Source organism: Pinus tabuliformis, chromosome 4_2 (genome assembly GCF_031772625.1).
Source record: "Pinus tabuliformis cultivar Carrire ecotype Pingquan chromosome 4_2, CPIR1, whole genome shotgun sequence".
Classification (NCBI taxonomy): domain Eukaryota; kingdom Viridiplantae; phylum Streptophyta; class Pinopsida; order Pinales; family Pinaceae; genus Pinus; species Pinus tabuliformis.
Genome location: NC_142304.1, coordinates 879,082,297 through 879,107,334, shown reverse-complemented (window position 1 = coordinate 879,107,334; position 25,038 = coordinate 879,082,297). Strand labels below are relative to the sequence as shown.

General features: G+C 36.9%; 1 protein-coding gene and 1 pseudogene across 4 annotated transcripts in view; both read left to right on the top strand.

Annotated features, from left to right (window-relative positions):
* The first annotated feature begins 219 nt into the window (after nucleotides 1-219).
* LOC149172497 (nuclear pore complex protein NUP133 pseudogene) lies at nucleotides 220-2,038 on the top strand (annotated as a pseudogene).
* An 11,931-nt stretch (nucleotides 2,039-13,969) lies between these two features.
* LOC149172496 (putative 4-hydroxy-4-methyl-2-oxoglutarate aldolase 2) overlaps nucleotides 13,970-25,038 on the top strand; it is a 136,328-nt gene continuing 125,259 nt past the window's right edge. Inside the window, exon 1 of one of the 4 annotated variants that reach the window (XM_089424334.1) lies at nucleotides 13,970-14,462. The gene's annotated coding sequence lies outside the window, so the exon portion shown is untranslated. The remainder of the gene's footprint in view (nucleotides 14,463-25,038) is intronic. The other 3 variants (XM_089424330.1, XM_089424331.1, XM_089424332.1) reach the window with 3 other exon arrangements.

The window sequence follows — 25,038 nt, the reverse complement described above, 5'->3', positions numbered from 1 at the left end:
CACATGAGCTTACAAACACATTCCCTATAGAAACTGTTTAAATCACTCGCATGAAGGGTGACATCCACAGTGCCACCACACTCATCTAATTGTTGGGTGAGAATTTTTGTGATGGATGCTCACAGTTTTCAACATTTCAGGGCTACCTTATGTCATTATGGGGATAGCTTGTGAAGCTTCTTGAACAAACAACATAACAAAATACTAGAGTAATCTCTTTTGAAATTGTGTTACAAGTTATTTGGTCAAAAGATGAGAGGTGATGAGTTGGCTTCTGGAATTTTTTTTTGAAAGAAAGGCTTCAGTTCGGGTGATTTTTCCAAAATCACAAGTGGAGGAGGATTTCCTATTTTCCATGCATCTACGAGTAGGTGGCAAGCCTGCTGGATCTACAATGATATTATCTGGAGATGGAACAACAACCGTTACTCACTATTGGAATGAAGCTACATCCCTATATCAGTTTGAGTTACCGTGGGATGCAGGGAAGGTTCTAGATGCCTCAATTATTCCGTCGGTGGATGGTGGTGAGGAAGGTGCATGGATAGTCCTCACAAAGAAAGCAAGTTTATGGGAAATCCCTGAAAAATCTATTCTACTGGGTGGTGCTGAACCACCAGAATGAAGTTTGTCCCACAAAGGGACCTCCAATGAAGGAGTTGCAGAAGAAGAAAGGCAAAACCTCATGGTTGGAGGTAATTTTTCTCTTCGAAGAGCAAGTACCGAGGCATGGATTGCCAGAGATAATGGAGAAAGGGTTGTACTGAAAGGAGTTGGCCAGCGTACTGCCCAAGATGAGGAAGCAGAAAGTTTAATTGGGCATCTATTTCAAAATTTTCTTAACTCAGGGCAAATTGAAGGAGAATTTGAAAAGCTCCATTAGGTTGGTGCATTTGAAAGAGACAGGGAAATGAATGTATTTACCCGTGCAAGTCGAGCTATTGTTGACACACTTGCAAAACACTAGACAACAAGCAGAGGAGCAAATATAGCAGTAATGGTTGTTGTATCTTCCCAGCTTTTAGAAAAGCAGCACCGACATCAACAATTTCTGCAGTTTCTTGCTGCCTCCAAGTGCCATGAAGAGCTTCAAATGAGGCAGAGAGAAGCTTTACAATCCATCATGGGACATGGTGAAAAACTTTCTGCCATGATTCGACTCAGGGAACTGCATAATGCATCTGCCCAGGCTAGGCCACAAAGCAGGCTTGAGTCTCTAAACACTGATTTACAACACAGTGAAATTAGTGGCTCTCTTTGGGATCTTGTCCAGATAGTTGGTGAGAAAGCTCGTCGGAATAATGTAATGCTGATGGATAGAGAGAAAGTAGAAGTGTTTTATAGTCGAGTTTCTAAGTTGGAGGAGTTATTTTCCCATGTTAACCAACATCTAACTTATGTAGTAGGAAGGGAGCTTCCACTTCGGTTACAAATAGAACGACTTCGTGAAATCTCAATTGCTTGCACAAGTGTAGTACGCACTGCTATTTGCTATAGAGATATCCAATACTCTTGGTATCCATCTCTTGAAGGTCTAACACCTTGGTATTGCCAACTGATAGTACGGTCTGGAATTTGGAAGCTAGGATCGCTTATCCTAGAATTAAAAATGGAAGCAGATGTTTCAGAACCTTCAATGAAATCAATTTTAGCTTCTCAGCTGGAGGAGGTTACTGATATTTTACTGGAAGCATATGCTGGTGCAATTACTGCTAAAGTTGAACGAGAGGAAGAATATCGTGGTTTGCAAGCAGAGTATTGGAGCAGACGGTTGGTGATGGGAGATTTGCAGAGAAACCAGATTTCAACAATAAAGGGCAATATGCTAGTGTCCAGATTAAGGCCACGGAGGACCAGAAGGCTCAGGATTACTCAGTCCAGAAAGCATTGCCATCTGATATGGGTAGATCCCAAGATCAAGAAACTTTACCATATTCGAAGGAAGGTGTTCAATCGATGCAAATGGAATGTAATAAACAATCTTGGAAAGCATATGCGTGGACTAGCGCAAGCTGCAACAGGCTACCACAAGTTCTAGAGGAAAATCGACAACTATACAATCAAGTGCAGGATCTGAAAGGAAGCATAAGGGTGTATTGCCGAGTCAGACCATTCTTGCCTGGCCAATCCAACTGTCAGAGTACAGTGGATTATATTGGGGGGACAGTCAAATTATGATTGCAAATCCTGCAAAGCAAGGAAAGGATATACGTAAATCATTCACATTCAACAAAGTGTTTGGAGCATCTGCTACTCAAGAGGAAGTGTTTTTGGATACGAGGCCATTGATCAGATCTGTTTTGGATGGTTACAATGTTTGCATTTTTGCATATGGGCAAACAGGTTCTGGAAAGACATACATAATGACTGGTCCTAAGGTGATTACATAGGAGAGTTGGGGTGTGAACTATCGAGCCTTGAATGACTTATTCCAGATATCAAAACAAAGAAAGGATACATTATATGAGGTTTCCATTCAAAAGATTGAAGTATACAATGAACAAGTCTAGGATCTTCTTGTTTTAGAAAATTCAAATAAAAGATTAGAAATTCGCAACAATTCACAGCAGAAAGGACTCAATGTGCCAAATGCAAATCTAATACCCGTTGCATCTACATCTACATCTGTTGTGATTCAAATGGCACAATTTTAACAAATGCACATGTAGTAGCAGAGTTTACAAGTGCAGGAGTGCTTTACAAAGGAAATTTTTCTTGAACAGACTTAGAGGACAGTAGGTACCATCTTTTGGACTGTCCCTTGGGCTGACTAGAAGGCAGCAAAGATCACGCTTTGGGGACTGTTTGCTGAAGGAAATTTGCAAACATCTTTGGACTGCCTTTTGGCAGGTTTGGTGGGTAGCCATACCTTCTTTTGGACAGAGATATGAGACTGTTTTTTTTTTTTGGACATACCTTGACTGTCCTATTTTCGCCGATTTTTGGCATAAGTTTTGACAAGAAGAAGGCAGTTTGGGAGCTGGTTGTTGTTACATTGCAAGATGGGAAGACTTTTGATGGAGAAGTTATCAATGTTGATTTTCATACTGATATTGTTGTTGTTAGAATTAACACAAAGGTTCCATTGCCAGCAGCAAAACTGGGTTCTTCTAGCAAACTTTGACTAGGGGATGGGTAATAGCTTTGGGATGCCCTCTATCTCTCCAAAATACAATTACTACTAGAATTGTGAGCTATGTAGATCGCAAGAGTAGTGATTTGGGTCTTGGTGGAATGCGCAGAGAATATTACTATTTACAAACGGATTGTGTAATCAATGAGGGAAACTCTGGTGGATCGTTAGTCAATCTTGATGGAGAAGTAATAGGTATTAACACAATGAAGACTCTTGCCGCTGATGGAGTTAGATTTGCTATCCCCATAGACTCTATCATCGAGACCGTTGAGCATGAAAGAGTTGAAAATATGGAGTTAACCATGAGCAAATATTTCTAGAATCTTGTAAGATGAGTTGCATGAAAAAAAAAATTGACTCTTTTTTTGTGTGGGAGTTGTTCTTAGTTGCCTTAGGATTCATATTTTGATCTAGGGCTTTGTTGGGTTGGTGGGATTTAGGCCTCAGATTTTGAACCTCGATCTGATACCATGTGTGAGGCTCCCTCCTAGGTTCCTCTAACTAAAAACTAAATTTCTCTAATTTTAAACTTAATAAGATGGGAAATAACTTATTTATATCTAAAAATTTATTTGATAATAATATACCATTAAAATTTATTTATCACAAATTAAATAAGTAAGAATTTCATTGCAACCATTTACATAAGTAATCAATATACAGATGAAACATTTATTTGATGATAATATACCATTAAAATTTATTTATCACAAATTAAATAAGTAAGAATTTCATTGCAACCATTTACATAAGTAATCAATATACGGAGAAATACCTATTCCAATAGCTTAGTTGAGATGCTCCTGAGCTCTTGACTCTGTCAGGATGCTCCTCTTGACTACCCAACTAGATTTGCCTCCCAGCCAACTAGGAAGTATTTCTTAGCCTAGGGAACCTCCACAAGTTCCCTAACCCTCCGAGCCCAAGTCCAACTAGATGTAGTGTGTCCAAATTAAACAAACACTCTCCTTCTCTCCCTTCTCTTTTCTCCACCCTCCTCCCATAACACATCCTCCAAAACTACAACCAAAACCAAAACCAAGACCAAGGATCCCCCTCTCCTCTCATCATCTTTCCCCTTTTATGCCTCTTCTTCTCATCCACCTCAACCACCTATCATTAATGTCATGACTACCCCCTCATCCTTTCATTTGACTTTTCTTACCATATCTTCTCCCAAGTAAATTTGAGAGGACATTTTTGGATAAGATATGGATATTTAATTTGGAAATTAATTAGGAAATACCACATCTTCTCCCCAGTAAATTTAAGAGGACATTTTGGAGATAAGATATGGATATTAAATTTGGAGATTAATTGGGGAAAACCATATCTTCTCCCAAGTAGATTTGAGAGAACATTTTGGGGATAAGATATGGATATTAAATTTGGAGATTAATTGGGGAAGACCATATCTTCTCCCAAGTAGATTTGAGAGGACATTTTGGGGATATGAATATTTAAATTGGAATAATGGAAGGAGACCATATCATATCCAAGATTAAATTTGAGAAGACAAGTTGAGAATTAAATAATAACAATAATAAATTTTATATTAGTAAATAAAAATTACAGTTTCCCAGATTAGTTATTTACCAATATTTCTTGATAATTATAAGTCAATATTTTCAAGTAATTTAAACACTAATAAAATTTGCATAATAAAATTAAGTGGAACATTACAACATCCTTTATATTCTGTTAGTTTTTTCTATTGAAAAAAAAATGATAGAATTTAAAAAAAAATTATAATAAACTATTAATATTAAAATTATTTATAAAACGAAATAATTCTAATATAAAAACCTATCATTACAAACCATTATTAAAAACATTAAAAAAATAAAATAAAAACTAAACTATCACATCAGTTATAAGAATTTGAACTAAAATCTTAAACAATATATATTTCGCAACATAATACTTTAATATATTACACTAATATTAATATTAAGATGAGTAAACCAAAACTTTTAAATAAAATATAACAAAAGTTAGAAAATCATTTACAAAATGTGATATAAATACTTAACATTATTAATATTCTTGAACTAAAATCTTAAACAATATATATTTCGTAACAAAATACTTTAATATATTAAACTAATCAATCTATTAATATTAAAATGAGTAAACCAAAACTTTTAAATAAAATATAACAAAAGTTATAAAATAAGTTACAAAAGGTGATATAAGATGGTTTATACTAAAATTAACTTAGATTATTTTTAATCTCGGAGTGTTGAGAGAGGCGTATCTCGAACTTAATAAATTTAAAGTTGAAATGAATTTTGGCTAGTTTAATTTACTTTTTGAAATAGATTATATTCCACATGATTACCATGGTTCAATATGATGGATTCTCATAAATCTAGCTCAAAATCCACACACTTGATGGAGTAAGTTTACCTTAACCACCCAACAAAGAATAATAATAATAATAATAATAATACCTTAGATTTTTTCATTTTTATCATTTTAGTTTAAAGCTACTTTATTTGAAGGTAGGGTTATTTATTTATTTTTGTTTAGATAACATAACATAGCATAACAAGACATTACAATATCTCTTCCATATTTATTTTTGTTTAGATAACATGACATAGCATAACAAGACATTGCAATATCTCTTCCATATTAGGTTGGAGAGCGCCTCTAGGCTCAACCAATCTAGATCCATCTCAAATCCAAACCTATCAAGAGTTGAGAGTGATCAAGTCTAGAGTTAAGATGGATCTAAGCTAGTACTCTTGTGTTCCATAATGGATTTCCTCAAGCCTTTAAATATACTTCATCATAACAAATACCATGCACTATGCAATACCATGGGCTTGTAAACGACCATTAGTTAACCTATTAAATGACTAACTCGAACTTATCTTAATAATAATAATTTTTTAATTTTAATTTTATTTTAATTTTTTGACAGAGTCAACATAATATTACATTAGATTTCATTACGTTTTACAACATTGCTGCCATATTGGGCTATAGAGCGCCTCTCATTTTGCCACATTAGTTAACAATTGTTGAAAATCCTTAACCACAAATGAAAAATCTCTAGAAGCTCCTCAAAATTTTCAAATATTGGTCACTATTTGAAATTAGAAACGTTATATCCTCCAAATCAACACAAATCTAACATTATACGCTGAACGTTGATTTCAATTAAAAAAGAGAGGGGAAATGTGGCTAAAATTGGAGTGGGTAGTGTCACGTTTAAGTTATTTGTCATGTTAATTGGAATATTTTTTCAATGACTTTGATAGTATACGATGTATCCTAGGTGGTTGGGATGGTTTAATGATAACATCCCCACCCAAGTTCAAGTCTCGATGTGACATGATGCTCCATTGGGAACCACCTTTATACTGGTTATCTTGATTATGTTGAATCTTTCTTGATTCTCGCTAATAACAAAAAAAGTATTATTTTTTAATTTTTAATTTTCAGGTTAGTATATAACACTAGCATTAAAGTTCTCATTACAACCATTTCTATACAAATTGGTAAGGTTAATTGTTTGAATAATAAGTATAATGGACATTTACTTGTCAGTTACACTTGGAGTTATAATTTTTTTAATTTTATTTTTAAATTAATACCAATGTCATTCAATAAGAAAATTAGAATATAATATTTCAAAATTTTGAAAAATATTTTCGAAATTATCAAATATTTAGCTTAATATTTATATATTTCAAAATTTTAATAAAAATACAACATATACATATATATATATATATATATATATATTGGTAGGTAAGTACTCACAAGGGATTTGAACTAGTGATTTGTCACAAGAAGTGCCTTAATGGTGCACCCATTCACCGTCAATCCATAACCCCATGGGCTAGCAAATATATATATTTAAACCAACATAGATCCATTTTAACTCCAAATTTATCAAGTGCTAAGAGAAACCAAATCTCTTAAAGTGTAAACCTCTTTCTTGAGTGCAAAACTTGAAGAAAGGTTTGCACCTCGTGAGATTTGATCCCTCTCAACGTTTGATGAATCCAGAGTTACTGTGGAGGTAGGTTGGTTTTAAATAATATAATTTTGATATAATTTTATTAAAGTTTTGAATTGTATAGGTATTAAACTAAATATTTGACAAAGAGAATTGATTAGAATTTTATACCTTTAAATAGGCTACATTAGAGAATAATACCATGAGAGAAATCATAGGTTATTAAAACTCAGAGTCCGAAAACTGTTATAAGTTTGACTGAGTCAAAATATTTACATAACATTACAACATCTCTTCCATACTTGGCTCGAGAATGCCTCTTGACACAACAACTAATTAAAAATCAAAGCAATTTAACTAAAGAGTAATTAAGCAAGGATAATAAAATGGATATTATAGATTGTTAAGAAGGAAACATGATATAACACTTTGGAGTGGTAATATGACTTAACATTTTCTTTCTAGGAAAGAGAGGATGGAGAAAATTGTTTTCATTTTTCTAATAACTTTTGAATTTATGCATGTTAAAATTATAGTTTTTTTAAGACATAAAAATTTAATATTATATAATAATAAGAGTAAAAATTTGATTTTAAAATTACAATTAAATTAAATATTAAATGGATTTATGAGTATTTTTTTTGTAAAATAAAGAATTTGCTTTTTATCTAATAATTTAAAAGGTATATATTCCATTTTTAAACTTTCTTGAGAAAAAGTACATACTCTCAATCATATATTTTTTAATTATTAAAAAATATAAATAACAATTTTCATTAATAAATAGAAAAAGATAATAATATAATGTGATGTTTTTAATGTCTTTATTCTTTACATTAATAATATTAATGTTTCCTTGAAAACACTAATTATTAATGAACTTACAAAAGAATATGAATTATGTTTTTGCACATCACATAATGCTACTTCCACTTTTAGGGTTTTTTTCTTTATCAACACATATTTTCAATTCGCTGAAGTCATAATAATTTATGAACTCTATTTTTATAGTATGGTGGTGGTGGAAAATAATAAAAACATTTATTCTTCTAAATGCAAAGTATGTATATTAAATGGGGATGAAAGGAGAATGACTGAGAATCAAAATTATTTAAATTTTATATTATATATATATATATATATTTAGCATAGTTGGTGGTAGTGGTGTCGTATAATTATAGTGGTAATGGTGGTGGTGTCGTATAATCATGGTGGTAGTGGTGGTGGTAGTGTCGTATAATCATGGTGGTGGTGGTGGTGGAAAATAATAGAAACATTTATTTTTCTAAACGCAAAATATATATATTAAATGGGGATGAAAGGAGAATGACCCAAAATCAAATTTATTCAAATTTTATATTATTTATATATATATATATATATATATATTTAGAATGGTGAATTAGTAATTTGTTAGAGTAATTTAGGTGAGGTTGAAGATCAAACCTAACGAAAACTACTCTAAAACCAAGAGTATATCCAATAGTCCGTAAGTCATATATACCATGAATTTATGACTTAACAAGAGCCGAGACTCCATGAGGGTAGGGGAACTTACTCCCTAAGCCTTATCACAATGCACGAAAAATGTCCTTCCATGGGATTTGAAAATGGGTGGAAGAGATAACATTAGGTTGTGCCAACCACTCAGTGGTCCCATAAAGAGACTTATATTAGATTTCCTTTTAATAAGTAGGTGTAGAAGTAAGCAAGGACAAATACAAAATCAAATTTGACCTATAATATTCAGAAGTTCCACGTGTTATGGATATTTGTGAGATGCTACAACCTATTTAAATATTTAATTGTTCTTATTATTTAGGAATTTCTATTTTTGCTTAGTGTTTTTTCTTTCAAAAGATTAAAAAATGAAATGTCATAGCTATGATAACACTCGAACCAAAGTTTACTTGACTCCAAATGATGGGTTTATGTCATAGTTATGATAACACTCAAACTAAGGTTTACTTGACTCCAAATGATGAGTTGGAGCCTTTTTATATGCAATGTTTATCGTTAAAGGTCATTGGAGGTTTCTACCTTGTAAAGAATAAAATTAGGTGTTTCATTTCTTCAACAAGTTCTTATCAAGGTCAACGATTTATATATAAATCACTCTTCCTTTTACTTACCCTTTTTTTCCTTTGGTTTGTTTTTAAATGATGCATAGTCTTAGTTGCAAATAATCACGATTTTTGGTTAGTTTCCTTGGAGAAAAAGGCATAATATTTGCCATGAAAAGGACTACAGCTATGTGGCTAGCTATTCATGTAGCCATTGTTTCATGATTATCAAGGATTTTTTTTTTGGTTGGTCAAAAGAGCATCATTATATTATCATCAGTGAAATCCAAAGTACAAAATTAGGCTACATGCCCCCTTAGCTTCACTACAGACAGAGGGGAGAGCGAGGGGTGCCAGAGATAACAAAATATGCAACCAGATAATCATTATTTTTGATAGGCTTACTAGCCTTACATTACAAAAAGATGACAAAAAAGACCAAGAACCTGAGATAAACATGTCATGGAGGGTGGTGAGGCGAAAGTCCAGGAGGACCTGCATGGAAGCCAACCCGCTCATGCATATGGAAATCAATGTGCTCCACTTGGGCCTCTAAATCACGTAGGCGATCATTGAGGCGTCTCTGATTGTGGCAGATACTTTCAAGCAACTTCAGAGTCTCATTGAGGCATAATTGGATGTCATTAAAATAGGCCACCAATTCGTTCTGGTCTTCATATCGGTGATCTCTCATGATGTCCAGGTTGGCCTAGATGCCTCTCAACTGATCTGCAATGGTTTCCAACGAGGTTAGAGCCTCCACTTGACCTGGCAAACACTCACGAGCTTGAGCGACATCATCCGCCTGTTCTTCGCTGACCACATCCTCTAAAGTCGAACTCAAACCATTGTTTCACTATCTAGCATGGCCCTGATACCCTCCTCCATGACGAGGATGCCCACGCTGCCAAGGCATTACTTGCCACTCCCGAATACACTAACCAGAATGACTAGAGAGGGTACAACCTCCCAGGAGGAAACAACTACCTATATATACCCTAGCCACCATGAACAATGCCACACACATCTCGTTGTGGCCCTACAACACTGACCAAGCCAGGCCACTAAATGAAGTTGGACAAGAATCACTCCGCTAGATCCCCTGAATGACACTAATCCACTATCAGTCCACAGGCAAAACAGAGGAGGGCTAGTCGCAATTCTCTGCCCAAGACCATACAACCACACACCTGATAGCTCACGTAATTCCTCAATATACAAAACCAGGAGACAAATAACAAGAGAATTATACACTGCCCCACAACCAAGAGCACCCCCTCCTTCGTGGAATTTTCCAGAGGGCCTCGACAAAAGCAAGTGCCATCATAGACCCTGACCAACTGTGAGAGAGTTATCTTCAGAAAGCAAATGTGGCCACAGACAGAGCCATTCCTTCCACAGGGCAATGGGCAATGTCGAGTTACGAACCACCACCAACAACCACGACACAGGAAAATACCTTAACCAAGTAGAAACAAGAACCTGGAGACCGCTGAGTACCCTACAGCTTAAAACAACCCTCATTCGGTGGTACCCAAGGTTCCACCCTGAATTACCAACCTTGACGCACCAAAGGGGAGAAAAACCTCTGAACGAACCAGGATCTCATGTGAATGCACACCAGCCTAGCAGAGAAGCCACAACGCCAGAGTCCAAATACTCCATAGAGGTCCAGCTACCCCATGGCCCTGGCAAGCTCGCTCAACCTTTAACACTCTTGTCCACCACCCTACATGCAAAGTTCATCGCCCAAGAAACCACAACCGTTATATTATCACCACCATATAATATAACAACTAGAGGTGGGTTTGGAGGGCTCGATTGACCGCCAACCTGTCACATCACTTTATGGTTCAACATGTTTACACCTACCACATGACTCATGAGGCGCACTCTGAGGTGAACCTGCCATGTGTTGATACACCCCATCGAGGCATGATTATCGAGGAACTAAGAAGAATTTGGGGTTTCAATTTTTTTGTTGTGAAAATTTTAAACCTTACATTTGATTCATTACCATTATTATATAGTCTATTCAAATAAATTCCATAACTTTATATGTTAGTATAAAAATTCATTGTAAATTATAATTTTATTATCTTCTATTTTAATTTAAAAAATAGTATTTAGTATTTGTTATTGAGGCTTTTACCATTGGGGTTTTATATTTTTTAAGATAGAGGATTTGTTTAATATAGTAGAGGTTAAAATGACAGAGCATGTTGAAAGGACGCGTTATTGATTTAAAATTTGATTTTTGTTATAAGCTTACAACACTTAGAAATTGTCAGTATTGCATTATTATTTGTTTTATTACTTATTATACTCACATGCTCAATTACAAAACCAAAATGTTTATAAAAATCATAATTAATAAATGAAATGAAATGATATTTTAAGGTCCACGAGACTAAAAATAGTCTATGAGACCATTAGTTCCTTGTTTTTGGCTTTTTGCAATTCATTCATTTTTCAATTCAAATTGGTGATGCGTTGGCCCAACCTTCCAACAATCCCCTCGCTAAAAAGACAATGCCAAGAAACTTATGCTAACATGTGCTCATAACTTTCTTTGATGTCTTTGAACGCATCACATTCCAAAATGAGATGTTTTTCTGATTCCATTGCCCTCGACGTGCAAAATGTACACACCTGTTCTTCCCAAGCTTCTTTAGGCCTTTTCCATCGTCTTGTTTCGCACCAAAGTTGATGCGATTTGGTCCTTAAGAGCAATAAGAACCTTTGCCCTCCACGAAATGCTAGCTCCAATGAACTCTTTTTGTTGTAGATCACACGTAGGGTTGAATTCCTCAATGTAGTGCTTCTTCTTTCTTCCCAACTCTTTTCCCCATTCCTTTTCACGAAACTTCTCCATAACAAAATCCTTTAGCTCCTTGCTATTTGTGGGACTGACATTGAGGTATATATTCCATTTTTGCATCCATGTGTGGTTCTGTTTCATCCATGTTTTCTTTCTTTCACTCATGCCTTCGTTGAAGATAACATTAGGCCATGTACCTACTCTCATTTGCTCAATTCTTTTTAGATATCTTATGAGCTGCACCATAGCAATTGCTTCGATGGGAGTTGCTCCTATTTCACTCAACATGATCTCATAAGGTATTGAATTTATTTATTTTATTTTATTTTGAACTTGCTCATGATCAAACATTTTTGGATTTTCTCAATTTGTTTGCATTTTGAAACAGGGGTGCTGCTAGCCCACAATTCACACCCATATAGCATCATTGGACAAACTAGGAGTCCAAAAAGCACTTTAATCGTTTACAATCCCATAACTCTGCCTCTCTAAATCTGTTTTGAAGAGCATATAATGCTTTCCACGCTCCTAAAATTCTTTTCTTTCTGCAGTCCTCCCAATTGAGTTTGTTGTTGAAATCAATCCTGAGGTACTTGTACTCATTTACTTCTTCAAGAATGTTGTCTTCAAAGAAGAAAGTATGTTGGATCTGCTTCCATTTATTAGAGAAAATCATTATTTTGGCCTTGCTAGTATTGACTCGTATCCCCACTGCTCTACAAAAATGCTCAAGAGCATGTAAGTGCATTTGCAATCCATGGGTCAATTTAGAAATCAATACAATATCATCAACATATAAAAGAAGCTTTATCACAAACTCCCGCAACCGAACACCATCTTCACCTTGCAGATTTAATCACTCTTCCAATTTATCAATATATAAGCCAAAAAGAGTAGGGGATAAAGGGCAACCTTGCTTGACTCCAATGTCACTTCTAAGGCTTTTTAAAAAACCTGTTGAAGTTCTAATTTTGACTTTCAGTTCTTCATAAAGTCTATGCACAATGACTCTATAATGGACAGGAATTTCAAGTTCTTCCATTCTACGCCACAACTTATCTCTAGGGACTGTGTCAAATGCTTTTTTGAAGTCAACAAAACAACAAAATACTTCTTCTTTGTCCTCCCAAACCTTTCCAACAATGTGTCTCAACGTGATACCATGATCCACTGTAGAATGCTTTGGCCTAAAACCCGCTTGTCCTCTTTTATTTATTTATTTCTGCCCACTTACTAATTCTATTTTCTACAATGTTGCTGAAAAGCTTTGCAAACAAAAAATTGACCATAATTGTTCTATAGTTAGATGGATTATTAATGTACCCAAAACAATCGTGTTATATAAAATATTAAAAAAATGAAGGAGAAATAAAATAACATTTAATGTTATATAAAATAATTAAATGGAAATATAATCACACTTAATACTGTATTAAATATTTAGAATAATAAAATGGAAATAGAACAACACTTATTTCTTTATTTTATTGCATATGTATGTCTTAGAAAAAGTACCAACAACCATACACTTAAAAACTACATACCATAAGACCAATAAAGAAGAACACAAATCAAGGAATTGCTTGGGGAAAAAATTTAATAACACATCCTTAATTTTATATTGTTTTTATTATTATAACGTGAAACTAACCATTACTGTTCTCTTTGGTTTCCACTATCACTTTTAATCATTTAAAGTAACTTTCATGTGATCAGGAATGTTTTACATATTATTTTTATGAATTCACTTTATAAGTCATACGGTTTTTTTAATCACATACAATATAATTTTGATTTTGTTGACAGTCAAAAAAATTAATAAAAAAAATCTATCCACCTAGACATGAATGTGAAATTGGTTCTCAAAAACGTCAAAAGAATGGCAGATCACTGTACGGCATAGCAGGACAGATTTTGTCCGGTAACGTTATAGTCGCACGATGTAAAACAAAAAATGAAGTCGGCATGGGGAACATTCAGCATCTGATTCCTGCACGGCTCAATGGTCGTTTAGATCATTATACCCAAAACAACCATTCTCAAGGCCTGAGAGCGAGCTATGTAACAGAAGTTGGAACCAAGGAATCATAGGGCATGGTAGTCTACGTCTGTTAAAGAAAAATACGATGATTGAATATACATATACATTGTATGTACCAATTATAAATTAGTGGGTATTCTATGTTCGAAAGGCTGGTCACCTAATTACATAGACCAGGGTTGGCCTGATAAAAGTCTGGCAGCCTTATTGACATATAATAGCAGTTGGATCCATCTGTTATTTTGGGTCCCCTCCAGAAGGCTTACTAAATTCGGAGCAAAAAATCCACGTAAAGAACTTACTGTCATCTGGGCTCTGTACTTACGAATTTAGGGTTTCCTCTGTCAATATCTGGTAAGGCGAACGTGCTCAGTGTTTTCAGTGTAATATTTTGGGTCGTTCTTCCATTCATATAGCTAATTTCGAAGGTAGATTGATGGGTTTGAAAGTTTACGCCTCTCTCTGTAGATTGAATATTATAGCTTTATATGGTCCAAAATCGGTTTTCCCATTACGCACTTCGTATTTTTATGGTTTATGTCTGCTTTGCATTGATGTATATATTGGCGTTTTCAACTGCTTTATGGATGGATTGATGGTTTCAGCTGTTTTTATCTGTGCTTTGATGGTTTTGATCTGTTTTTCTGATTATTTTGATGGGTTCAGCTGGTTTTATGTACCAGTTGATGGTTTCGGTCGTCTTTGAGGGCTGGTAAAGTTGGTATTTTTTGATTCCAGAGGATAATTTGTTTTACTTCAATGAATTTCTAAAATTTGTATATCTAGTTAATTCTAAATGGCAATTCAGTCTGCATTCCTCTACAGGACTGTAACAGCGCTGCTCTATGATCAAGGATTTCGTTATTGGATTTCCAAAATTCAATGAAATTATCTTTTGCTGTTGATGACTCGAGAGGAGCAATCCCTAGTGTATGCATGAACTAGATGGTGTAGATTTAGGATCTGTAATTTCTCTCTGTTTTGGAAAGGCACTCGGTTTCACTCGAATATAGAAGGGATAAGGAATCCTCTCTTCCGCTCAGTTCGACTAGGAAGCCGGGCTGCAACCTATGTTACCAGAAACGGGACGAAGACAACCGTTTCTACAAAAAAACGCATTAGAAACAAAACGGTACGGAAAACGCCGTTCCCAACGTCCTTCGGTTTTTGTTGGTGCTAAATTTGTGTTTTCTTTAATGGATCATTTTTTCTTACAACAGTTTTATGCCACAAGGTTTAGTCATCACCGGTTTCTCTTCGGTTACATCTTAGAAACTCCGGTTAACTCTCGTCCCAAAAAAGCATTGCGCAAAACGCACGGCATGCAGAGAGACAACTACTTTCATTTTCCAGTTGCGCAGCTTAGGGGAACAATTTAGGATGAATAAATTTTCAATGATTGAAGTAATGATTTGGTATTTATTTTTAATGTCAAGAGTTTAATATCTTTAGTTTCGTTCTGTATAGATCATGGATTGAAACTGTGAAACCTGCAAACCTGTGACACCTGCAAATCTGGAATGTCTCAGTTGGGCGCTATTAATTATGTTAGATAATTATTCAATAAAATCATTAACGGTCCAATAGGTATGTCTCTGAATGGAAGAAGACGAAGAATTTAACCCCACAACTTTCTGGAATGAATCAGATGGTCATTCTATAACCGAGATTTTTACTTCTTCTTATTATAACCAGCAATCCTCTGTACAAGCTGATCACAGATCTTTCCCCATCTGTCCACCTAAATACACAAATCTATGGTTCCCAACAGAGAGCAATCCCCACTCAACATATACTTAAAAGGGAAGATGGCATTTCTAGGTATTTAGTTACTTTCATTAAATTGTTAATTTGTTGTTGGTGTTTTGTTTTGTTGCATGCTATAGTTCATTAATATATTGTTGAATTTTGGTTAACATAATAAAACTGCTAGGAAGAAGGATGGGTTTGGAATACTTGGTATTCTAGTAAATGAGTTTTTAAAGTAATTTAATGTTTTTTTTCTCTCTCCTTGGCGAAACCTCAAAACTCTGTTTCTCTTTTCATTGTCGTTTCTCGTTTCGTTTCCGGTTTCTCGTTTCTGGTAACATAGGCTGCAACATATTGGTGCTTTCAGTTTTCTTGTAGTTACACCCATATTGCTATTGCCCAAGCATTTTAGATGCTTTCTGCATCCTCAACCTTGGTTTTGTTGCAGAACCTGAATGCTCTTTCATGGCATAGTATTATTGAAACTGACATGCCTGATATCTTTAAAACTTTAGTTTTCACTTATACCTCATGGTGGCTTCCACACCGGGATGGGTTATTTGGTCATCTGCTTCAAAGTAAAATTGCCAACGCCACAATGATGAGTGTTTTGTTAAGTATTTACTATGCATAAGTTTTATGGATGTGCATCCTATAGGATAGTTTAAGAAGATTTATGTGAAATATGCTGATCTTCAAAATTGAAACTGAGAGGACGAAGCAGGGTAGTTGCCTGAGGATTGGAAGTTTACCAATCAATGGTCAATTGCTTAATGGTTATCATGTTTCAATGCATAATATTGGCCTATTGGGTTGCAATGAACATGCACATATGCTATTCTTATGGGACCTGGTCCTTTACCATTTAATATGGGAAATGTCTACCGAGGTGGAGGACTTGCCCGGATGGCCAAAAGTGGACGGAATCCCACCAAAAAAATTTCAAAAAATCTTGCACAAGTAGTGTTTGAATCATGTCTTTGATAGTGGAAATGGATTCAAGACCATCAAACACCTCTGGGGCACCCAAAACCTTGAAGTTTGACCGCTGTAACCTGGATTTACAAAAATCCCTGCAGGCTTTTATCAAAATCTTGCCAAAATTTCGATGATTTTCAGGGCAAAAAGGCAGTCCGGTTAGACTACGTCTTTAATATGTTGCATGTGCGTGTGTGTTTGTTACAGTAATTTATTTTTTCTTGAAATTTGGTGGTGAGCTCTGCTGTGATTTATGGATTTTTTTATAGGATGACAGCTAGCTGTTACATTCTAACATATATAACACAAGGCCTTCACACATTTAATACATGTACCTTCCCGACTATTATGATTCTGTAGTGACAAAAGTGTCATAGAAAAACAGGTTGTCACTAATATTGCTATTGAGATTTTTTTTTTTTAAATTAGATATACCGGCTGATCAAAATGCTTTCAGTGATTCCATTGGGTACCATAACATCTTACCTTGGCCGCTGGGTTGCAAGAATGCAACTCAGAATTCCCTGATGCAATTGGAACTGCTTAATAATAAATATTCAGTTTGATGTGATACAGTGTTCACATGTTCATGTTTAACAAATACTATAAACATGATGTTATAGTTTTAGCTTTGTGATATTAAGAGTGGCAGAAGACTGTAGTATACGAAATGGGTAAAGAATTACACATTTTACACCACCAGAGAGATTGCGTTTAATTTATTTGAATTTTGCTTGGTAAAACAATCGTCAGCAGCGGCATATTTTCTACTAGATTTTGAAGTTGGACTGTTAATTACAAGGGTAATTAAATGTGAAAATTTCTAAATTGAAATTCTACTACTGTAGCAACTGATTTATTTCACCTATTTATTATTCACAATAAGTTATTTACGAAATCCCTTCAACAAATATTAAAATAAATTCTACTAAAGTTATCACACAATTACCTAGAGAAAAAATACATGCACAAGAACCAATCACATCAACACAGTTATTTTTGGACAATTGTCCCCGGAAAAACCCAATGTGGGAAAACCGGTGCAGCAGATGAGGGCTTTATTAATCTTTAGCAACAATTGCTTTTACAAGGAATGATTTTATAGAGAAACTGAAAGAAAACACCTGAGACTTTCCCTTTGAGACCTTCTGACACTTTGGAGACCCTGCTCCCACTTCTACGTCACCTCTGCATCACTCTGCATGGCCCAGCATGGCTCTGAGTGGCTTTGCGTTCCTTTGCGTCTCTCCTCTAGATTGTGCCTCTCTTTGCGCTGTCTCCCACTGTACCTGCATCACCTCCTCCTTAGTCACTGCCTGCTGTTGATGCCCTCCTCTTCCTCCACCCTGCAACTCTCCTTCTGAAATCGATCTCCTCTACTTGAGAATCAATTTTCCTTGAGAAACTGACTATCTGCGGTGTGTCTCCAAATGATCCTCAAGTCTTCTCCTATACTTTTTTTGTTGACGAATCAATGGCCGAGATTAAGTCCCTAATCAACGACTAAGACTAAAACAGACTTGATCCTCGTCTCTTAGAAGCTTCTCACCCTTATCTTTATTAATACCCATCAATATTTTTATTTTACTAAGTTTAGACTTAGGAATCCATTAAAAATATTATTTATTTTAATAACTCCTCATCCGAGTGGAATTTCTCAAAATGATTTCTGGGTATTGGAGATCTCATGTGCCTTAGCCTTTCCCCCAAATTTCAAGGCTAGAGCACGTTCGATGATACCAAAAATAAACACTCCCTCTTAGCTAGGAATGTGCTCTAGCAATGTTTGACTATAGAAACATCACATTGATCTGCTACATTGGTACCTATGCTGATGCTTGGCCTGCTGCCTCACATCCCCTGCACTGCTACTTCCTGTACTGCTGCCCATGACACGGCCACTGCCACTTCCGCACCTGTACTGCAGTTCCCTCTCAACATGCTGCCCATAGCACTACCACTGCTAACTGATGCATTGCAACTCCTAACACTTATCCATTTCTGCTACTGAAATGGATTCTTTACCATCCCCATCTTCTCCTTGAAATAAACAAACTTTGTTCTTCCTAGAACCTTGGTGATGATGTTTGCCACTTGTTCTCCTGTAGGAGTGTATCTCAACTGTACTGCCCCTCGTTGTACACAGTCTCTGACAAAGTGACACCTAATATCAATGTGCTTCGACCGATTATGAAATAGTGGATTCTTAGAGAGCTTGATGCAACTTTGATTATCACACATGGTCCTGGTCGCTTCCATCCTTCCCCTGAATAGATTCATAAGCAATTTCCTAAGCCATATGGCTTCGCACGAAGCTGTACTAGCTACCATATATTCTGCTTCAACTGAGCTCAGAGCCACGGATTCTGTTTCGTACTGCATCAAGAGGTCATTCCTGATCCAATGTTGAAACAGTACCCAGTTGTACTTTTTCGATCTACTGAACTTCCAACCCAATTTGCGTCAGTGAACCCACTTAGCTTGATGTCATTGCCTCTGGTGTACAATAGTCCATGCTCGACTGTTCCTTGTATATACCTGAGAACATGTTTGGTTGCTGCCCAGTGCACCCTCTTAGGTTCCACCATGAACTGACTGAGGGTGTTGACAGTGTAACAAATGTCTGGCCTGGTATTGACCAGATACATCAGGGACCCTATAAGTTGTTTGTACAAGGTGGGATCAACGTCTTTATCTTCTTATGCATCAATCTTCTTCCAGTTGGTGATCATTGGAGTAGCCATAGGTCTATAGTCCTGCATCCCGAATCTCTTCAAGATTTCTGTAGCATATCTCCCTTGTCCAAGGAAGATCTCACCCTTCTGTTGCCAAACTTCCAACCCCAGGAAATAATGCATCTGTCCCAAATCCTTCATGTCGAATTTTGTGGCTAGGTTCTTCTTGCAGTCTTTGATGAGCCTAGATGATCCTGTCAGGAAGAGATCATCCACATATAACACTAGGATTAGAGGCTCATTCTCTACAACCAGATAACAGAGATTATGATTTGTGTCACTCTTGACGAACCCCATCTTCTGCAAGTAGCCATCAATTCGACCGTACCATGCCCTAGGTGCCTGTTTAAGCCCATACAAGGCTTTCTTTAATCTGCATACATGAGATTTCTTCTCATGTGTCTCAAAACCTTTTGGCTGTTCAATGTCTACTTTCTCTTTTATTACCCCTTTCAAGAATGCCATCTTGACATCCATCTGATGAATCTCCCACCCCATCTGTGCAACAAGAGATATCACAGTTCTAATAGAAGTATATTTGGCTGCTGGGGCAAAGGTTTCTTCGTAGTCTATCCCTTCCTTCTGAGCATACCCCTTAGCCACAAAATTGGCTTTGTATTTCTCCACACTGCCGTTTGCAGCATATTTGACCTTGAAGATCCATCTCGAACTTACCACTGATCTGTCTTGAGGCCTAGGTACCACTTCCCAGACATCATTGACCATTATAGAGCTGTATTCCTCCACCATAACATCCACCCATACTTGATGCTGAACGACCTCTTGAAAACTAGAAGGTTCCCCAACCTGAGCTACTAAGGCCTGGTATCTGTCTGGGTGTCTTTGCTCCCTTTTACTATTCCTGGGTGCACCAATGAAGTCTTTTGCATCCCGTAGAATCTGTTGGAGTTCCTGGCTCGTTCTTCCACTGGTAGTAGGCACATCTATCAACTCTTCCTCTTCCTGAGATTCCTCTTGTTCTGAAGCTTTGTCTTCAGGAGAATTTCTGGTACTAGTTTCCGCTGGTTGAAGTGGTTTGACCAACGGCTCGTCTTTCTGTTGCTCTTCGGAAAGCATTTCTCGAAATTTCTTGAAAGCTCTATCCTCCATGAACTCTACATCCCGCCGAACTACTACCTTCCTACTCCCTAGAAGATAGACTCTATATGCCTTAGCATTCTTGCTATACCCCACAAGATATCTTTTCTCAGCAGTTTGATCTAATTTCTTTCTCTTCTCTTCGTTAAACTCCCAAATATCCCGAAATGACTGATTTCAGGTGTCTTCTCTGTGAAGACCTTCTCCAGAGTGATTTTTCCCAATGCCCTATGAGGAGTCCTACTCTGGCCATAAACTGCCGTGTTGCATGCTTTTGCCCACAGGAATTTAGGCATGTCCTGATCATACAACATTACCCTAGCTGTTTCCACAATAGCCCTGTTTTTCTTTTCTGCTACTCCATTATGCTCCGGATTGTAGGGAGCTGTCCACTCTCTTCTGATGCCTTCCTTAGCGCAAAAATCGGTGAAGTCCTTGTCAACATACTCTCCACCATTGTCTAAGCATAACACTTTTATCTTCTTCCCCGTCAGATTCTCTACTAGAGCCTTGAACTCTTTGAATCGACCGAAAACCTCATCCTTGGTTTTCAGAAAGTATATCCAAGTCTTCCTGGAATGGTCATCGATGAAGGTGACGAAGTATTCGTCACCACTAAAAGCTTTTGTGGACATCGGTCCGCAGATGTCTGAGTGTATCAATCCTAGTACACTCTTAGCCTTATTATTACTTCTGGAAAACGTTGTTTTGGCATACTTGCCTAGAACGCACCCTCTGCATCAATCATCTCGTTCAATACTTAGTTTTGGAACTCTTGACACTGTTTTCCTGAGAACTCTTAGAGCCCCATGGTGTAAGTGTCCCATCCTCCTGTGCCATAGTTCATTCAAATCTTTGTGTCCATCACTGCCTATCAGTGCCATGGGTGATTCTAGCTGCAACCTGTACAACCTGTTACTTTTGATTCCAATCCGGGCCTTCTTTTTCCAACTTGGGTGTTTGACATATACTTTTTCCTTAATGAAGAAAACATCATAGCCCTTGTTTTGAAGTTGAGATACAAAAAGTAAGTTCATCCCCAATCCTGGCACATGCAACACATTGGTTGCTCGAAGTCGCTCTCCTGCTTCGGTTTGAAAAACTATAGTACCTCTTCCTACTGGAGTACACTTTGCCTTATTTCCCATGGTGATCTGAAAATTCATTCTTTCTTCCTGATAATCTGAAAAACATTCTCGGATTCCTGTCATATGCCAGGAAGCTCCACTGTCTATATACCAAACCTCCGAGGAGGCAGAGCTTGCTAAGCAAGCGACTTCTTCTTCCAATCTGGAAGCTAACATAGAATAATCGTAATTTATGTCCCTTGTGCATTCTTCTGGAAATCTGCGCGAGTCCCCTTGAGTGGATGCCTCTGCATCATGCTCTTGACCCATAATCGATTTTCCTCTCCTGTTGCCGGATCTCTACTCTGATACCATGTGAAAATTTCTAAACTGAAATTCTACTACTGCAGCAACTGATTTATTTCACCTACTTATTATTCACAATAAGTTATTTATGAAATCCCTTCAATAAATATTAAAATAAATTCTACTGTAGTTATCACAAAATTACCCAAAGAAAAAAATACATGCACAAGAACCAATCACATCAACACAATTATTTTTGGACAATTGTCCCCGGAAAACCCAATGTGGGAAAACCGGTGCAACAGATGAGGGCTTTATTAATATTCAGCAACAATTGCTTTTATAAGGAATGATTTTACAGAGAAATTGAAAGAAAATACTTGAGACTTTCCCTTTGAGACCTTCTGACACTTTGGAGACCCTGCTCCCACTTCTGCATCACCCCTGTGTAACTCTGCATGGCCTAGCGTAGCTCCGCGTCAGCCTGTGCAGGCTCTGCGTCTCTCCTCTGGACTGCGTCTCTCTTTGCGCTGTCTCCCACTGTCCTTGCGTCACCTCCTCCTCAGTCACTGCCTGCTGCTGATGCCCTCCTCTTCCTCCACCCTGCAACTCTCCCTCTGAAATCGATCTCCTCTACTTGAGAATCGATTTTCCTTGAGATACTGAGTGTCTGCTGGTGTGTCTCCAAATGATCCTCAAGTCTTCTCTGATACTTTTCCTATTGACGAATCAACAGTCGAGATTAAGTCCCTAATCAACGGCTAAGATTAAAACAGACTTGATCCTCGTCTCTTAGAACCTTCACACCCTTATCTTTATTAATACCCATTAATATTTTTATTTTACCAAGTTTAGACTTAGGAACCCATTAAAAATATTAATTATTTTAATAACTCCTCATCCAGGTGGAATTTCTCAAAACGATTTTTAGGTATTGGAGATCTCATGTGCCTTAGCCTCTCCTCCAAATTTCAAGGCTAGAGCACATCCGATGCTACCAAAAATCAACATTAAATTCACACACGACTAACCTCACTCTTATTACAGTAGACCAGAGCTATTTGGATGCTAAATATGAGGTCATGAACTAATTTAGGACAATTTTGAAAGTTGTAAAAATCTAAAATATGCTTGTACAAGATTTAAAAGATGTACAAGCAAGTGTTTACAGACTAATCCATAGATATGTCAACTTTTGGGGTTGCTCCAAAAGTGTTTTCACCTTGCTAGGAGAGCAACAGGTCTCCTAATCCTTTGGTGAGGATTCATGGACATATAGATGGCTTAGATTGTGTCGATGCTTGACCTTGGTTAGAGTGTTAACATAGTGGCCTTACCTAGGAGGTTGTTATCTTAGTTGTCATGTTGACTTACAGATTGGGTGCACACAATTTGGGGAGTTGGTTGTTTGATTAGGAGTGCAACCCACTTAGGAGGAGGAGCACTAGGCAATAGGAGGGCACTTAGTCCTAGGAGGCATGGACCATGTGGCATAGACCTTGGAGGTTGGACACTTAGGTTGAGGAGCATATGTCATGGAGGTTGTTGTGGACATGGATATGTATGTTGAGGAGAAATATTGGAGCATGGTAGCCACATTGGCACATCTGTTGAGTAGCTTTGGACACAGGAGGACATATGGCACATGTTGCCACACAATCTAGCAGGGGTCCTAGGGGGTACCTGAGGGACAACTAATAGACCAAATGACATCGATGGGACAAAGACCCACTGTCACTTCAGCCAGTGTCCCCTGCTCTTTACAGATTTTCACCGATGGGAGGTGTCCTGGTATAAGGGAAATCACTTGAATGATAGGATCAATAGCAAGGTATAATGTGATTCCCAAAGACCATTCAAAGGAGAGACTCAAATAATAGCTCAATTGCTTCAAAGAGAAGCTAATGGCTCTCCAAGAAAGGCTTATGAGGAGAACTAGACCTAGGAGGAAAGGTTATTCAATCACAAGGGACACTCCTAGACCAAAGGCTTCCTAAGGAGGCAAGATCTTTCTTAGGGCTTTGTAAAATAACGACCATATAAAGGTTTGGGACCACAAGAGAGACCTATACAAAAATCCAAGCAAGGCCTAGGGCTAGAAGATGATCTTCAAGGAGATATCTAGGTCAAGCAAGGATGAGAAAGGTCAAAGAATGATTAACTTCCTTTGAGTTTTCAAGAGCAAATGACCTTTGGAATGCCACTAACCAAAGAAGTTTAAAGCTAGAATCAATGATGGAGCTAGGGCTTGAGATTTCTCTCAAACTAGCCATGGGAATTGCTTCAAATTTAGAGGACAGCTAGAGGAGGCCACAATACAGTAGTGTACCAACTCACACCCGAAGGAGATCTCTCTAATGCAATTCGCACTAGGCCCTAGTTGGCCTTCAAGGGTTAGGGCAGAAATTTGAAAAAGGTGAAGAAAGAGGTTTGGGGGTTGATCAACTAGGATTGAGACCCATTGCCTTGACAATTGGGAGAAATGGAGTCAAGATTTTCTTTGATGAGAAGACTTTGCTCTATCAAGGAGTCCTATGTAGCTTTCGCTAACCCTAAGGAGGCAACAACTTGGCCACAATAGGTATTTATTCTTTGTTTGACAAGAAATGATGGAGTTTCGAGGATACAAGATAAACTAGCCTTTAGGAAGATTCATTCACATTACCTAATGGGTAATGCATGTAACACTTCAATAATCAAATGCTTTTCATGAATTCGCATCAAATTAGGGCACAAACAAGATTATGACAAGATATTCCATACATTAGACATGTAACAATATAAAGATATAGCATCAAAATCACACTTACAAGGTAATGCGAGTATATCCATCCATCACAATTGCAATTAGAAGCTCCAAGACAAGATAGTGAAAATCCCAAACATCAAAATGCATCAATAACGTCCAATTTCGTCCATCAATTGCAGGTCCAAATTCATTTTCAAGAGAAAATCCCAATCCAAATGATGATGAGTTACAAATGAGGCTCTCCTTCAATTTATATGCCTCTCATAAGTTCGAATAACCGAGTTAGCCTAATGAAGCCCCTAAAAATATTTTAATGTGCAAA